General features: G+C 41.2%; 1 protein-coding gene across 5 annotated transcripts in view; it reads left to right on the top strand.

Moving 5' to 3' along the window:
* The first annotated feature begins 874 nt into the window (after positions 1–874).
* Positions 875–15322, top strand: part of ELF2 (E74 like ETS transcription factor 2) — a 93335-nt gene continuing 78887 nt past the window's right edge. Inside the window, exon 1 of one of the 5 annotated variants that reach the window (XM_069105381.1) lies at positions 875–939. The gene's annotated coding sequence lies outside the window, so the exon portion shown is untranslated. Of the gene's footprint in view, positions 940–980; positions 1057–1436; positions 1720–2342; positions 2698–15322 lie in introns of those variants that run through there. The other 4 variants (XM_069105382.1, XM_069105384.1, XM_069105379.1 and 1 more) reach the window with 4 other exon arrangements.

Genomic DNA, 15322 nt, shown 5'->3' with positions numbered 1-15322 from the left:
CCAACAAAACGAGCCACCATAAGGCCAGGTCGGCTATGCCCCATTCCGCACCGTTAGGCCACCACCTCTCCAGCCCTGGACCATTCACTTTCCATTTCTTATCCTCTGACTGCAGGGCCCGAAGCGCTTTCTTTTTGGGGCCGGAAAACGCCCCAGGATCGTGAGCCCTTTCATGAGAAACTTTGGGCGAAGTCCGGCGCGCCCCCACGACAGTCGCCTCTCCGCGCAATGTGGGGGAGGGGCGGAGTTGTGCGAGAGCCTACTCCCCGCCCTCAGCTCCCAGCCCCGCGCGAGCCGGCTCCGAGGCGCCCGGAGGGGCTGAGCGCCAGCGCCGGGCCAGCCGTGGGCGGCCGAAGCGAAACGCAAACTCTAACGGACGCGCCGCCGGGCAGTTGAGTCGGTTGCAATTTCTGGGAATGGGGCGGAGCCAGCGGGACGGGCGAGGAGGTTACGCCGTCGGGAGGGAGGGGAAGGAAGGAGGAGTGGGGTGGGGAGCGTCCGGGGGGCGGGGCCCACTTTGTACGTCACCGGGCAGGGGGCGGGGGCGGGGGCAGGGCGGGGCTAGCTGGCGCACTTCCCTCCTGGAGGGAAGGTGGCAGAGAAGGCGAGGGAAGCGCTGGGTGTTTTGCCCCCTCCCCCCACCCATAACTGTCAAAGTGCCCTAGTCTGGGTCCATTCCTATGGAAGGAGTTGGAAGGGATGATAATAATGGGGGTGGGAGGATTCGGGATGTGGTGACACGAAGGAGGCAGGGATGAAGGGTGAGGGTCGGGGTTCCGGGCAGCAACGGTGCGCCCAGGCAGGTGCACCAACAGAGCCCCTCATAAGCGGAAGTACAGAGAGCCGGGGGGGGGGGGACCCGGGGCAGCGGGTGCAGAGCGTGGCCGTAGGGGCGTGCGAGGGAGCGGCAGACCTGTCTGCGGGGATGGGGGTGGCCAGGTGAGGCAGGCAGTGGCTCGGACCTGAAACCCTGCAATCCAGAGAGCAGGGGCTGGCGGGATCATCGGCTCCTGGTGTCTTGGGGAAGGGGGAAGTTTTCGCGTGCGGGGGCGCAAGGTGGGCGCCTTAGATGGGTGCGGGACCTTTACGAGGGAGGGAGAGAAGAGTCGGGGATTCCACGCAGCAGCCAGTCCAGGTGTCGGGCAGAGCCCGGAGCAGCGGGCCCGAGGGATTGCTGGGGGCGTCCGCGCGCCAGGCCTGGACGCTGGCCTTCGCTAGCCCGAGCTGAGCGCCTCTCGGGGCCGGCGGCGACGCTCCCCCTCCCGCCCGGGATCGGCGTGTGTGGGGGGCGCGCGCAGAGCGGAGCGGGGCGGGCGGACTCGTGTGTCCTGGTGGCGGCAGCAGGAGGCGGAGGGGGCGGAGCTGGGCGGGCTGGAGGGAGGGGGCCGGGCGCTGGGAGAGCTCGGAGGAGGCGGGTTGGGGGGACCATTTCTGCTTGCGCCTGGCTCAGTGTCGCTGCTGCCGCCGTTTGGTGGTGGTGGGGGGGAGCTGTTGTGGAGCGGGCGGGCGGGGGAGCGGTTGTGAGAGAGAGGGAGTGTGTAGGGGAGGAGGCGCGGCGCTGTTTTGTCTCCTCCTCTCCCCGTGGAGCTGCTCCTGCTGCCGGGGAGGCCCGGCCAGCTCCCTTCGGACTCTTGGCCCTCGGCGACGGCGACGGCTGTCTCTCGGCCCCGCGGGGAGGGACCAAGGCGCGGCGGCCCTCGGCGGGGACTCGACTCGCAGGTAAGAGGGAGGAGCTGGAGGGGGAGCGAGGGAGAGAATGGGGGCTCACGCTCCACCCTCCCTCCCGCCCTGCGTCCGCCTGTGTGGTTGGCTCCGAGGTGCTTCGGAAGCTGTGGCGCTGACACCGGCCGGCCGGGGCCTGGGGCGGGCGGGGGGGCCAGTGCCCCGGGCCCGAGAGCCGGGCGGAAGGGGGATGGGCCGGGTGCGAGCTCGCCTCGATGTGTTTATGTCCCGCCTCTGCCGCCGCCGCCGCCGCCGCGAGTCCTCGGTCCTGGGGCAGGGCGGGGGTCAGGCTTCGGAGGAAATCAACTCGAGGAGAGTGTGTGTGTTGTGTGTACGAGTGTGAGTGTGAGTGGGGGGGAGGGTGGCCGGGGGAGCTGGGCGCCGGCGGAGGGCGACGGGAGGCTCAGACCGCGGGGCGGGATAGCCCTGCCGAGGCGACGGCCCGCTCCAGCCCCGCGCCCCGGCTCGCGGGCCCAGGGCCCCTCGGGCCGCGGGGCAGCCTGGCAGGTTGTGCGCCTCTCGGGGCGCGGGTGACTCACTGCGAAATCTCGTTATCTTAAAACACAACCAGACTCGGAGAAACGAGTCTTAGAGGGCCCTTTTAGGGACCCTGGTGGCCGGTGACAGGGCACTCCTCCGCTACGCGAGTGCGGGGCTTCTCTCGCCTTTCTCGGACATCCAGGAATTGTCCTGAAAACTTTGGAGGCAGAGGAAGGGATGGGGGGGGGTAGTCAGGGGAGCCATCTCTTAGGAGCACTACTTTCTCGGGACCCTTTTTCCAGGAAGAGACTGTCAAGTTCTGTCTGCTCTTTTTGATTATCTTATACGGGTAATTAGAGAAAAGACCTAATAGAGAAAGTTGGCTCTGCCCTGCTTCTGCCGATTCTTCTGTGCTAGCATCTTTGTGGCTCCCTTGCCAGGGTCAGGAAGGACCTTCTTTGAACCTGGCTGCACTTTACCACAGGAGTAAAAGGGGTATGTATTTCTCTGTAACTTAATTCAACGAAGTGAATTTTGTTCTCATTTAATGTTTCATATTAGCTCTAGGTGTTGAACTGTAATCCGTTGATGGGCAGTAATCGTAGCTCTAATCAGATTTACTTTACTTTATATCTCCTTCATATTCATTGTCCCCAGAATCACTGGAGAAGTTTTAGTAACCGGCAAGGATGTATTAGGTTTCTTTCAGTTTTATTGGAAGTAGGTTAATTTAAAATAAACAGGAGTTTTGGAATGGAAACTGACCCAACAGTGAAATATAACCAAATGCGTACATTTTAAGGAAGTCAAAATACTCACTTGATCTATAAAGAGGATAAACATAAGAGTATAAAAATGCCAAAATATTAAAAATTGGAGAAGCAACAATAGGCAGCATTTTGGCAGTAATTTATTGTTTGCCCTGTCTATGAAGTGGGTGACAATGGTTTCTAAAGATGATAAATTTACAAATGTAGTTTACACATATCTAATATAGATGTAATGTTTGAAGGTTTACAAAGCAGTTTCTTCTGGAAAGCCTTATAGCATAGGAAAAGCCTTATAGTTTACAAACAGGGATACAGTGATTCGGATTAAGCACCTTGCCTGTTATTCCAAAGCTGTTAAGTATCTGAACTGCTAATCAAACCTAGCACAGTGAAGACAGAATTTTTCTTCTGTACTGGGCTGCCAGAAAGATTGTTAAATGACTTCCAAACATTTCCATCTTGAGTAAACAGGATGTTTCCATCCTTTGGTTAGCAGTTAAGTGGACATGCCACTATTTTGTAGTTTTACCTGTTCACTGTGTATGTGGGCTTCCCATCTTGACTCAAAAAGAACAACATTATTTACACTTTCCACCTTCTGGGTTGATTCTGTTTGCTAAAGAGTCATCCTATCCACACCACTGAAGTGGTTTGGGAATTCTGGATTGTTGTTCTTATTGCTGTAATATGTTAGGCCCTTTGAACTCCTCTGGGTGGTGGGGACTAAGTGGAACTTTTTCTAATGCTTTAAATAGGGGGTGTGGAAGCTAACAAACTAAAAAACCTTTCTTTGCTGAAGAATCTTCAACTTATCCACAGATTTTTGTGCTATGGGATATGGAGATTTCTGCTGAGCCCTGAGACCTGAGAGTTCTCTAGATGATTTAATTGCTCAGGATAGCTTCAGGGAACTCTGGATTGTGGGGCAGAACTAATATATTCATGCACAGCTTCCTTCTGAGAAAAAGAATTCAAGTTCCTTCAACTACTTACTGGCTACTTCTGTAGTCATGAATTAGATGATGAAGGACCAAGTGCACAAGTGCTTCCCTTGTTCTGCTGGAACTTTTCAATATCCGAAGATTTAGAACTGGAAGGGAAATTAGATACCATTTAATCAAACGATTTCATTTTACAAATGAGGAAACTGAGGCCCAGAAAGATTATGTGACTTGCCCTTGATCACACAGCTGAGTAACTGGCCAGGTCCTCTGACTGCAGGGGTTGTGTTTTTCATGAGACCACTTACTATTGCACCTAGAAAATAATATTAATTTGAGATATATATGTGCACATTTACATAATAAGTTATACCATCTCACATTTTTTAAAAATTGAAACACAGGTTATTTATGCAATATTTATCATTTTTAGGCTTCAGATAGCTATAATTACACAGAAAAATGAAAATATAATTGAATGTTTTGTGTATTTGAAGTAAATTTTATGTTAAAAAGATTTTAGTTTTAAGTTAATTTGAAATAAATGGTTTTGAGTTTGTATGGTTTATTCAGTGTTTCATGTTCATTCTGTGATAGTTATATATATATATATATACACATTATTCACAATAGAATACTAAATTTTATAAGTTGAATACAAGCTTAATTCTGTAGGAAAACTTATTTAACAAAAATAGCTGACTTGAAGTTATTTAATATATAGTGATACTTAGCAGTATTCTGTTTAATTGAAGTAGGAGGTAGTGAGTTTACCATCACATGAGTAGAGGTTGCTAGATAACCACTTGTTGGGGGGGGGGGGAATTGTTATAGAAGGTTCTTGTTCAAGTTTGGTTTGTATTAGATGTCCAAGTCTGAGATTCTGTTATAAATTCCACCACCTAGACCATTCAACCAAGTCCTTTGAAATGATTGCACAGCTATACTCATACCATTTCTAACATTTATTCCTAGCATATTATCCAGCATTTATGCTAGATTGTAAATAGAGTAATTATTTGTCATTTATGCATTTATATGATGTCAGAATCAGCATTACAAGCTGTGCTAGATAAATAAGATGTGTGTGTATATATATATGTATACGTATATATACACACACTAATTTTATTTTATCAAATTTTAAGCACAGATATTTCAGAGGGCTTTTCCAGCTCATGAATTGCATTTTCTGGGGAGGAAAAATAACATCCATGTGCAGTTTCCTATAAATGTGTTTAGGTCTACAAAGACTAAGATAACAAATATTTTTTCCTCCCTTCTGTTTCTTCCTTAAATTACTAGTCTCATAATTGTTAGCTATCTAGTACAGTATGATCAGAGTAGTAGATAAGAATCTTGTTGATACCATCTTTCTCAAACATACTTTTACCCAAAATATGTCAGTCAGCATTTGTTAAAACTTTAAAATCTTTCAACAGAGTGTAACTTTGGTTTTTAAAGTGTCCTATCTAGACAGTTTTGAGGTGGGACAATAAGAAAAATTTTTCTTTTGCTGATGGACCTTGGGGTAAAAAATTTCATAAATATATTTCATATGTTTTACTATGAAATAGCTAGTATTAACTTTTACATTTTTGGTTGAATCTTAGTTCACATAGTAGAATATGTTTCTGTAAAGATCTGAACAAATCAGTTTCCTAAATTGAATTATATTTTAAAAGCACAGAAGAGTTGGCTAATCAAAGGAAACCTGTGGTGAATTCCTCTACAGTTATTCCTGATTAATATTTTTTTAAAAGATGATAATATGCTATATAGTATATAAACTTAATACTTATGATAGCTTATATTTATATGGTACTTTATGTTTATAAAATACTTTTTGATAACTCAGTGATGTAGATCATACAAGTATGTTGTCATTACTGATTTACAGATGAGGAAACAACAGATTCTGCTACTAGTAAGTCTCAGCACTGGAATATGAACCTAGGTCTTCTGATTCCAAGTCCATTGCTTTTTCCTCTGCGCCACAATTGCCTCATTCCTTAAATGGAAGTTTATTGTGCAGTGTATTTGAGGCATATTTTAAAAGAAATTAGATCTTTTAAAATTTTATAGGAAACTGGCTATCCCAGAATTTTAAGAAGTATCTTAAAATAGATCTGATTCTGGGATATTTCAGTACTAATACCAATTTTTATATACCTGGCATTTCCTATTTAGTCATTATTGTTTAGTTATTTCAGTCATGTCTGATTCTTTATGATCCCATTTGGGATTTTCTTGGCAAAGATACTAGAGTGGTTTGCCATTTTTTTCTCTAGCTAATTTTACACATGAGGAAACTGAGGCAGACAGGGTGAAGTGACATGCTCAGGTTCACACAGCTAGTGTGAAGCCAGATTTGAAATCAGATGTCTTTCTGATTTCAATCTCGGTGCTCTTACCTGCTGTACCACCTAGCCACCTCTCTTTAGTCATTAACCCACATATTTCAACCAATGCCAGTGGCTGTGTTTGAAGTATGATAATATTTTAACATTGCAAAGAATTTCATTTTAGTTGGCATTTTAAAAAATTGAACATACAGAATAATAATGATAGTTCTTTTTAATATGCACCAGGTATATGTTACAGATTTCTTAAGAGTGCTTGGCAAAATTAGTGTTGACAAATACTCTTCAGGCATATTTATGGTAAGGTTTTATTGAGCAAGTCTGTAAGGGACTAATTATACTGATATACATATTTAATGTGCAGTAGGATATCTGGAAATCATTTGTTGGTCTGGCCATTAAATATGTTAAAAAAATAATTGGACACTGAACATTTCTTAGTATATTTTCACCCACATTTACTAGTACTGCTTCTAACGCCTGCTCTTTGATTCTGTCTTTATGACTGCGGTCACACACACAAAGTACATCTACAGACACAAATTTCTCTGTAAGCAGTTCACTTTTCTCATAAATTTCTAACGTTTAAATTGTATTTTAAATTACACACATGGGCAGTTTTCCTTAGCAGTTTAAGATGAGAAAGCAGTGCCTCAAATGTTCTTTGCTATCCATATTTTGGATAGCTCTAAAGTACTTCTGTCTTAAAGACCCTAAACTACACTTGTTCTTTTCCTTTTTCCCTTCTTCCCTGCTCTGAAATAAAATCTGGAGCAAACTTGGGACAAGGGTGGTTGAACAACAATGGAGCCAGAACTTAAAAAAAATTTTTTTTTGGTTCATTTTATATTTTTTAGTACCTTAACATGATTTGTTTAAAATGGGCCAATTTGATTTCCTTTAGGAAATTATTTCCTAGGAAATATTCCTTTAGGAAATATTATAGGAAATTATTAGGATTATAATTCTCACATTTAAAAAAATAGAAATTCTCATTTTAAATCAAGAATAATCTATTTGGTAATTTATTTGGTACACTTGCTTTCATTCATTCATTCATTCTTGGTCACTGAAAAGTAAGGAAATTTGGAAGGACAGGAAAAGTGATTGCTACTCTATCTTGTTTATGGACTAAGGCCTTGGTCTTAAAATCTCACTTGCAAATTGTGCTAAATGACAATTAAAAATGTTAGGGAGTTAGCTACAGAGTTGATGTTGGAGCCCCAAAAATTTTTGAACCTTTTTTAATGATGAGTTTAGTCACTGAGATATATGCCCAGTTAAAGAAATTTCACTTAATATAGCAATATGTGCATAAATGGAAAAAATCAGTATAGTTTCCTTGAAAAAGAGAAATCTATGCTATGTGTACTATCACACTTTGAACCTCTGTTAGATAATGATCAAAATATGGAGCCTCTGGCATTATTTTTTAAGATATAATTAGTAATGGTACATGAATTTGAAAAGAATACATTTTGCCTTTTGTTGTTGCTTGTTCTGTGATAGAGTTCTTGAGTGTACTCATCACCAACTTATAAAATGAATTAATTTTCCAATCTGTACCTACTACCTCAGTGATTCATTGTTGATTAATTTGAAAGTGGAAATCTTGTCCTTATATAAGTATGCAAATCTGGTATGTTCCATTTCGTTACCCCTTATTTATATAAGGGGTAATAAATAATAATAATAATAATACTTATTTATCCCTTTCATTGTAAGTAATCTAAATGTTAAATTAAGTGTTTCATGTCTTTATGTAGTCAAGGTAGTCTTAAGAAATATTTGACTATTTATGTAATACCTGGCACATATCCAAAATGTACCTCTATATTATTAAGAAAGTACAAATAAGTTTGTACATTATTGAATGCATCAGTATTTACTAGAATATTTGTTGGGTGCCTGTTATGATAGGATTTTGGATGAAGGTTCTGGAGTTAAACTTCAGTTATTTTCCCTATTAATAAGAAATATATAAAATCTTTCACTATGACTCTTAAGATTTTGATCAAATTTTAGAAACTCTTTGTATACAATTTTTTTTTTCTTTTTGGAGGGGGAAGGTAGGGCAATTGGGGTTAAGTGACTTGCCCAAGGTCACATGGCTAGTTTTTTTTTGTGTGTGAAGTGTCTGAGGCCGTATTTGAACTCAGGTCCTCCTGACTTCAGGGCCAGTGCTCTATTCACTGTGGCACCTAGCCGCCCCTTTTGTATACAAATTTTGACATTTTTCAGAGGAATTAAAAATAGTAAGCAACAGATTTTGTTTTTTAGCTAGTCTACATCTAGACATCAGAGAGGCAATGTGGTACAGTGGATGCTGTTAAAGAAGTCAGGAGACTTGGGTTTGAATGTCTAGTCACTTAATCTGTCTGCCTCAATTTCCTCCTGTAAAATGGGGTAATGACACTTGAACAGTCTACTTCCCAGTGGTTGTTATGGGGAATATATTGTCAATCTAAAAGGATTAGAGATGTGAGTTATTTTCAGTGATTGTAGGAATTTAGGAAATTTAAGTTGAACATCACTATTGTAAGTAGGATGTACATTTTTTTCTTCTTCTTCTACCATCCTCCTTTGCTTTACATTAAAAAAAAATTAAACTTAACAAAACAGAAGAGAAAAAGAAGATTGCACATGCAGTTTTGAATGTACATCACAACTTGGTTTTCCCTTCAACTATACAAATAGATTCAGCATGTTAACTTCAAAGCAGTCTTGCTTGTTTGCATTTCCTACTGACCTTTCTTATGATCTCTTCTGTACATTTGAAAAAATGCTTTAATGAACTTCCTTTTTGGTAGTCCTGTTGCCTGCCCTTCTCTTCTCATTCCTGACTTTCACAGTTTAAAGAAAGAAAAATAAGTTCTTGTATCAAATATGCATAGTTAAGCAAATTTCCACATTAGCCATGGGTGAAAATGTCTTATTCTGCACCTTGAGTTCATCACTTCATATTCAAAAGATGGGTAGCATGTTTCATCAGCGGTCTTGGAATTGTGATTTGTCATTGCATTGAGAGTTCTTAAGTCTTGTAAAGTCCCGCTCCCCCCCAGCCCCTTTACAATAAATAGTGTTGTCATTGTATAAATTCTTTGGGTTCTGTTCCTTTTATTCTGCTTCAGTTCATATAACTCTTGCCATGTTTGTATGAAATCACTCTGCCAGCCCTTTTGTTATTTCTTAGGGTGCAATAATATCCCCTTACTCTCTTATGCTATAGTTTATTCAGCCAATCCTCATTTATGTCCTTGATCCCATCCCCTTCTCTTTCTTCCAGATGCTTGCACCTTTCATCATATCATCCCTTCTCTCTTAATGCCAACCTCAGCTTTCCTCCTGGCTACACACTTGTGGTAGTTCTTCCCATTCTTAAGGAATCTTTGATCCTATCATCTGCTCAAGCTGTTATCCTGTTTTCACAGCCAAGCTGTCTGTACTCTTGCTTTCCCTTATTTTCCACTTACTTCTCAACCCCTAGTAGTAGTCTGACATCTATACCTATCACTCTGCTGAAACCTCTTTTCCAGACAAGGACTCTGGTGATCTCTTTATTGCAAAGCCTGGTGGCCCTTTCTCAGTTATTATCCCTCTTGACTTCTCAGTAGTATTTGACATTATTGACCACCTATTAGCCTCTGTGTGCTCTCCTTTTGCTTTTGTGATATTTCCCTGTCATGGTTCTCTTCCTATCATACCTATTCTCAATTTCTTTTGTAGTTTAATTGCCTGTGTCCTACCCCATATGCATCTGTGTGCCCCAAAATTCTGTTCCGGTCCCCTCTTCTCTGTTTTCGCATCTCACCAACTTCCACTGAATCAAATCATCATCTTTATGCAAAGAACTTGTAACTATATATCCAACATTAATTTCTTGTTAGTTCCAACTTCCGTCTGCCCATCTCCACAAACTCAGCATGTTCTAAGTGAATGAGGCTCATTGTATTTTGTCCCAAGCCTACTTTTTCTATTACTTTCCCTATCACATTAGAGTCTTGCTAAATTCTTCATTCTCCTTACCCCCACTCCAGTCACTTGCCCAATGTATTGATTTCACTTCTTCAGCGTCTGATCTTGTATCCATTTGCTTCTCTCTACTCACACTCTTACCTATCTTAGTACAGGTCCTTCTCCCAGTCCCTCAATTCTGCTTTAAACTATTATAATAGCCTCATAAAAACTCTTATCTAACTTTACTCTCTCCATTCCACCATCTGGGTTGCCCCAGGAGCCACAGGACTTGGTTTCAGATTCTTCCACTGATCCTTACATGTATGACCGTGGGCAAGCGAAACACTTGTTTTCTGTAGTTCTGAGATTCTTCATCTTTAAAATGAAGGAGTTGGACTATATGATAGCCTTTTGAAAGGTTCCTTCTAGCTGTAGAGCTGTGATCCTGTGATCTTCCACATAGCTGCCAAAATGATATCCTTAAAGCTAGATCTGACCATGTCATTTCTGCTTAAGGAAGCTTAGGGGCTCTTCATTGACTTTAGGATAACATGCAGACATTTTTGGTATTTAAAGCTTTTCAAAATCTGGCTCTACCCTAATTTTCCAGGATGATTTCATATTATTTACCCGCATGCACTCTGGATTATGATCTATTTGACCTATTTTCTATTTCCCATAAATGACATTCTATCTCCTGCTTCTGTTTCTTGCTTTTTTGGGGGGGGGAGGAGGGGGAAAGGCAGGGCAATTGGAGTTAAGTGACTTGCTCAAGGTCATACAGCTAGTAAGTGTTAAGTGTCTGAGGTCGGATTTGAACTCAGGTCCTCCTGACTCCATGGCCGGTGCTCTGTTCACTGCCATGTAGATGCCCAAATGTAAGTTAATAACAGAAATGAAAACATTGTTATTTTTGTATCATTAACACTTAGCCTAATGGCTAGAACATAGTGGCCACTTAGTAAATACTTATTGATAATGAATAAATGGATTCTAATAAAAGCATTTAGGTGGATCTTTTTTTTTTTTTTTTTTTTAGCAATCGGGGTTAAGTAACTTGCTCAAGGTTACACGGCCAGTTATTTCTGGGTGTGGTGCTGAGTATCTGAGCCCGGATTTGATCCAGATCATCCCGACACTGGAGCCGGTGCTCTTACTCGGTGAGCCACCTGGCCGCCCCTAAGCAATTGGGGTTAAGTAAGTTGCTCAAGGTTATACGGCCAGGTGTTTCTGGGTGGGTGCTAAGTGTCTGAGCCCGGGATTCGATCTCTAGGTCTTCTCAACACTGGAGCCGGTACTCTTACTCGCTGTGCTACCTGGCCGCCCCTAGGTGAATCTTTTGATTGTTAACTAATAGTAACCATAACATTATCAACATTAAGCATAACAGCTGCTGCCTGTCAACCCATGCAATGCTTGTGAAACTAAGGTGTTGAGAATGAGCATCTTGCCTGGTGAAGGACATTTCTGAGGACAGTGACTTGCAGGGGAGCTTCTTAGCAAAGTTGTCATTAAGATCCCAATGTAAATTTTTTTTTTTTTAAAAGCAATAGGGGTTAAGTAACTTGCTCAAGGTTACACGGCCAGTTACTTCTGGGTGTGGTGCTGAGTATCTGAGCCCAAATTTGATCCAGGTCATCCCGACACTGGAGCCGGTGCTCTTACTCGCTGAGCCACCTGGCCGCCCCTGATCCCAATGTAAATTTGTACCACTTGTTTGTTTGATTTTTCCTTTATTTTCTTTTTATTTTCTGAATTCCAGATGAGAGTGTTCAGGATCCAGAAATGCTAAAAAAGTTAGGATTCTTGTAAAATACAATAAATACCTGGTATGTATTAGTGAAAAGACCATGATTCCACAAAAATGATCATCTGTGTTTTTTTTTTTTTCAAATTCAGTAAAATTACCTAGTTATTGACTGGTCAGAGAGGATTTTTTTTTGTCCGTTTTAAATTTATTGATTGGAAAAGGGTGACTATTGATTGGATTGTGTTAATAGATGTATAGTTAAGTATGAGGTAAGTAGATCTAGTCTATAATGGATTTAAATCCTCCTTTGTGCCCCAAGGATTCTGATCTTATTTTTATATCAACATTAAATAACTAAAGAAGATTCTGACTTGAACTGTTATAGAAGTATTAACTTTACAGATTTTCCTTTCCTTTTTCTCTTGCTGATTCACATCTTCCTATTCCCTCTTCCTTTATTTGAATTTAGTGCTTAATAAAGAAAGATTAGTTAAAGTCCATCTTGGGAAAGGAGAAATAATAATAATTATGGTATTCATCTTTAAGATTTGTAACAATCCCTGGAGGTAGGTTCTATCATTGAAATAATCACTGTGACAATCAGTGACTGTGACTGGGAACTTTTTTTCCCCATTGAAAGACTAATTTATTTCTTTTTAAAGAGATGTATTTTAAACCCCCCCCCCCAAACAAATAAGCATGCACAATAATTACTTTTACTTAAAAGATGAATCTCTCTCTATATATATATACCTATATATAGCATTTCCAAAATATATTATTAGCTGCTTCCTCAGTAACATAGGGATCATAGGTTTGGAGCTGGAAGGGATCTTAAGGGTTATCTAGACCAGCCCCTTCAGTACAGAAAGTAAGAGCCAGAGAGGCATCAATCACACTTACCAGTGAATAACAGTCACTGTTTGAATCCAGGTTGTATGCCCCCATGTTGTCTCATTCTGTTACTTATTCATTATAGTGATAGTTAATATGTATATAGTGCTTTAAGGAACCTTAAAAAGGAAATCTTAAAGCAAAGAGCTTTACATTTGTCTCATTTGATCTTTATAACAGTTATCCCAGGGAGGTACTATTATGATCCCTATTTTATGCCAGCTAGCTCAGTGTTAATATCTGAAGCTGAATTGGAACTCAGGTCTTCCTTACTCCAGGATCCAGCTTTCTACCCCATACTGCTTGTGCTTTGATTTAGGCTTTGACTATCTGGTTTCATGTAACTGTCTTTTAAAAATTTTTGGATAAGTTCCTCATAGTTATAATTTGTAGTACCATTATAGGTGGGATTTGGTGTAGTAGATAGAGAGTTGGTCTCAAAGCCAGTGAGGAAGAGACCTGGATTCAAGTCTCACCTCTGACATACATTGACATTGTGACCTTGGGCAAGTCACTTAACATCTCTGGGATTAGGCACCTTGCTAAGACTTGAAGAGAAGGTGCAAATCTGCATGGGTAGAGAGTTCCCTATGCCAGTGAAATCATAGGTTTTGCCTTTCTTTCCCTAGTATCATTATATTATTATATTATGTTGACATGCCATACATTAGTCATTCACTAACCAATGAATTTTTAAGTTTTTTTTCTAGCACTTTGCAATTCAAGTGATTCTGCTGTTTTTGACTAGATAGTTCCCCCCTTTTTTTCATTTTTCAAATGCTTTATTAACTTCTGACTTACATCATTCATTTCCGCCAGATTTTGAGTTACAGATTTTCTCCCCTTTTTTCCCCTACCCACCACCCCAAAATAGCAGTCCCATAGGATATCCCCTCCAGTCCAATCTGCTCTCTTCCATATTTTCTTTCAACTTTTCCAGTAGGGCATGGTGGATCTCTATGCCCCAGTGCCTGTATATATTATTTCCCAATTACATGTAAAATAGTATATATATATATATATATTTGATTTTAAAACTTTGAATTCCAGATTCCTTCCTCCCTTGAACTCACCCTTACTGGGAAGATGAGCAGTTTAGTATAGGTTGTACATGTGTAGCTAATACAAAACAATAACCTAGTAGATATATTGTAAAAGACTGACTATATTTCCCTCTCTCCTATCCCACTTCCCACTTGTTCTATTTTCTACTTTGATCCCGTACCTTTTCAAAAGTGGGTGCTTCCAACTTCCCTCCCTCCCATCATCCCCCCTCTGATCCCCTTCCCCGCTACTCTCCTGTAGGGTGAGATATACCCTATTTAGTGTGTATTTCATTCCCTCCCCAAGCCAGATTCAATAAGAATAAGGTTGACCCATGCCCTTTTGCCTTCCTATTCTTCCCCTCCATTGTAACCATTTTCCCTTGCCTCTTCTTTATGAGATAGTTCACCCCATTCTGTCTCTCCCCATCTCCTCTTATTATATTCCTCTCTCACCTCTTAATTTCACCATTTAAGTATCATCCCTTCCTGTTAAATTGGTCCTGTGCCCTCTATCTATGTATACCTGTAAACATATATACACACATTCACATGTCTTCATATGCCCATATACCCTCATATATAGACATATATATATATTTCTATTCCCTTCAACTATTTTCATACTGACAAAAGTTTCATCAGTTACAATTATTGTTTTTCCATGTAGGAATGTTAATAGTTCAACTTTGGTAAGTTCCTTATGATTTCTTTTCCCTGTTTACCTTCTCATGCTTCTCTTGCTTCTTGTATCTGAATGTCAAATTTTCTGTTCAACTCTGGTTTTTTTTTTTTTAATCAAGAATGCTTGAAAGTCCTCTATTCCACTGAATGACAATATTTTCCCCTGAAACATGATACTCAGTTTTGCTGGGTGGGTGATTCTTGGTTTAATCCCAGCTCCTTTGCCCTCCTGAATATCATGTTCCAAGCCCTTTGATCCCTCAGTGTAGAAGCTGCCAGATCCTGGGTTATCCTGTTTGTGTTTCCACAATATTCAAATTGTTTCTTCCTGGCTGCTTGTAATATTCTCTCCTTAATCTGGGAATTCTGGAACCTGGCTACAATATTTCTAGGAGTTTTCTTTTTGGGATCTTTTTCAGGAGGTGATCGGTGGATTCTTTCAACCTCTATTTTGCCCTCTGGTTCTAAAACATCAGGGCAGTTTTCTTTGAGAATTTCCTGGAGGATGATTTCTAGGTTCTTACTTTGATCATGGCTTTCAGGTAGTCTAATAATTTTTAAATTCTCTTCTCTCCTGGATCTATTTTCCAGGTCAGTGGTTTTTCCCAGGAGATATTTCACATTGCCTTCTATTCTTTCATTTGTTTGGATCTGTTTAACAGCATCTTGATTACTCATAAAGTCATTAGCTTCCATTTGCTCCAATCTAATTCTGAAG

This window comes from Petaurus breviceps, unplaced genomic scaffold, assembly GCF_028583685.1.
Source record: "Petaurus breviceps papuanus isolate PSGF00001 unplaced genomic scaffold, PetGlider_PUasm1.0 76, whole genome shotgun sequence".
Taxonomy (NCBI): Eukaryota; Metazoa; Chordata; class Mammalia; order Diprotodontia; family Petauridae; genus Petaurus; species Petaurus breviceps.
This window is presented reverse-complemented; position numbering and strand designations above follow the sequence as displayed.